Below are 3,148 nucleotides of genomic sequence, written 5' to 3'. Positions count from 1 at the left end.
AGGCGCCTACACATCTGCCTGAGGATAATTACAGCGATATGTTTAATTATTTGCTGCTTATATTTTATATATTTTATTTCATAATTATAACTATAATATTTTATAAGATATAAATATATATTTAAAATATAACGACACAAATAGACGCATAAATATTTGGAGGTTAATTTAATTCTTATTCTGGCAGGTTAAAACAGTAAGGAAAATCTACAAATTGTTTGAAAATGTATTTAAAAAATTTTAGTAATGCTGTAAAGACTTTTATTTGTTTTTTGCAATATGTAATTTTTTTATTTATCTTATATTATTGCATTGTTCTTTGTAATTAAAAGATTATTTTCTTCTGGAACATTATATCTACAACTTACTTTGTATTCCATACTCCTTTGCTATTAAGTATAATAATATTGAAAAAAAAATGCAGTAAAATTAATCAATCAATCAATAAAGTAATGCAGGTTCTACAAACAAAATATATAGAGAACTATTGAATAACACTTTAATTTTGAAAGCCGTCATGGGATGGGTAGGACTTCTGCTTGCCTGATCAAAATAAAAACAACAACAACAAAAACTGTTAACATCACTGTTAGCCTTTGGCTAACTAATTGTGTCTGTTCATTCAGAATGGCATTTATGTAGATGTTCCTCCTAATTTAATTTTAGATATAGAGACTGTGAAATTAGCAGCTATATCATAATACAAGTCCTTCAATCACTCCAATGTTTAAGCAATGATGCTTTTTCCTTTTAATTTGGTTAAAACTATTTGTACAACATAATTCCCCAAAATTAATGCATTGAAGTTGAATAAACTGTTTTTAAATATGTAACATTTTAAAAACACATGACTACAGCTTGTTATAATATTTGAGGCTAAAACAGAGTTAAAAATAAAGAAAAACAAGAATCTCACTTGGTGACAAGCTGGCTTTGTGTTTAGCACTTAAACCTCTAGGATCAAGGATTCAAGTCCCACCAAATCTGTGTATGTGGAGTTTGCATGTTCTCCCCGTGCTTGTTGGGTTTCCTACAGGTATGCTGGTTTTCTCCCACAGTCAAAATACATAAAGATTAGGTTAATTGGCATTTTCAAATTGTACCCAATGTGTGTGTTTGTGCCCTGCAATGGATTGGCACCCCATCTAGCATGAGGATTTTAACCTTTTAATTCAATTCAATTCAATTTTATTTGTATAGCGCTTTTAACAATTGTCATTGTCACAAAGCAGCTTTACACAATCAAAAGAATTATTTAAGTGTGTCTGGAATGTACGTGTGCATGAAGCAAATAGACAGATAATCTAGTTTGATGAGGGACAATTTCTGTTGACTGGACAAGCATCAGGGCATCTACAAAACAACAGGGGCCTCATGTATCAACGCTGCATATGCACAAAAACTTTGATTACGCCAGTTTTCACGCTCACGGTCGGATTTACTAAAAGTGAAATTAACGTGAGAACGTGCGTTCTTTCACACTAACTTCATGTCTGGTGTATGTGTATTTCTTGTGTGTGTTTGTTTTATTTCCGTTGGCGAATCCCCCGAGGCAATTATGTTAAACTGCACACTACAAAGTATCGCACCAACACGTGAAAAACATTGCTATTAATTTATAATTGATAAAATGGGTTAATTGACACAATATTTTCCTACCAATTATTTGATTTAGAACATATAAAAGCATTTCAAATGTATACAACCCTTAGTCTATGGCAATGGCAGTGTTGACCTTATTAGAGGACATTGTCAGTGGCCGAATCCGAAGGGAACGCGTTTTTAGGGATCACAGTGATTTTCTGGCCCAGGATGATGACTGGCTTATTAGCCATTTCAGAACTATCCTCTTGGAGCTCTGTGCTGAGTTGGGTCCAAATTTGGAAAGAGAGACAGCGAGGAGCCACGCATTACCCGTTCCCTTACAGGTGCTGACAACGCTTGGCTTCCTTGCAACTGGTTCTTTTCAAAGGGAACTGGCAGACCGCTCGGGGTTAAGCCAGTCGTCTTTAAGCAATGCCAACTGTATGGGACGGGATCATCATATAAGGTTTCCATACCATGCAGTTGACCAGCCAAACATTAAAGCACAATTTGCAGCAATCGCCAGTTTTCCTAATGTAATCGGAGCGATCGACTGCATGCACATTGCTATAAAGGCGCCATCTGAAGACGAATTTGCATACGTGAATCAATAATAAATGTGCAAATAATATGTGATGCTTAACTGCGCCTAACAAATATTGTGGCAAGGTGGCCTGGGACAACCCATGATTCATTCATCCTCACAAACAGCATGGTTGGGATGGGGCTCAAAGATGGCAGGGTGCGCGATGGGTGGCTTCTTGGTGAGTGATATATTTAAAGATATTATTCCAGATAAGTTTTTTTTTATTTTGTTATTAATTCCAAAGGACAAACTTGCAAATAACAGTTTTTTCTCCGGTCTACCTCCAATAGGAGCACCTCCAATTCACATTCTGTGACGTTTCTCTACTTGCTTGTTTTTGCCATTGCTTTTTCATTTGGTTTTGCCAAAGTGGAGTCATTAACATATTTATATGGAGGAGGAGGCAGGGAGAGGTTTTGCGCTCGTGCACGTGCGCTCAATTTTACATTAATTCAGATGTACAAAGAGAATATGCGTGGGATTCCGCGTATGCAGTGTTTCATACATCAGATTTTTTTACGGCGTACACACATTTACAGCTTTGTCCGTACGCAATGTTTTAGTATGAATTCAACGCAAGTCTTTGTACATGAGGCCCCAGGTCTTGTGCGGTTGTCTTAGCCTGCACCAGTTACTACCTAACAAAAGTGGTAGATAGGACAAGGTAGAAGGTAGAGAACTGGTGGCAAGGTCATGCGGGCCCAAAAATCATTGCTACCATACCAATTAAACAATTGTTACCATACCAATTGAACAAGGATGTCAGGTTTTATAAATGTTAAAACACGTGACAACCACGTGATGTTATTGTGTGTCATGTACAGTACATGAGCAAAAGATGGCACGAGAGGGCAAGTAGGAAGAATGCAAGTTGTTAGATGCAGTATGATGCTCTGATATTTATGTGGATGTTACTTTGACACACACAAAATACTTAAACAATTTGTTAGACAAAATAGATCCTTTCATGGAAGGCAC

Source organism: Clarias gariepinus, chromosome 26, assembly GCF_024256425.1.
Source record: "Clarias gariepinus isolate MV-2021 ecotype Netherlands chromosome 26, CGAR_prim_01v2, whole genome shotgun sequence".
Classification (NCBI taxonomy): Eukaryota; Metazoa; Chordata; class Actinopteri; order Siluriformes; family Clariidae; genus Clarias; species Clarias gariepinus.
The sequence above is the reverse complement of the archived record's forward strand: the minus strand, read 5'-3'. Positions refer to the sequence as shown.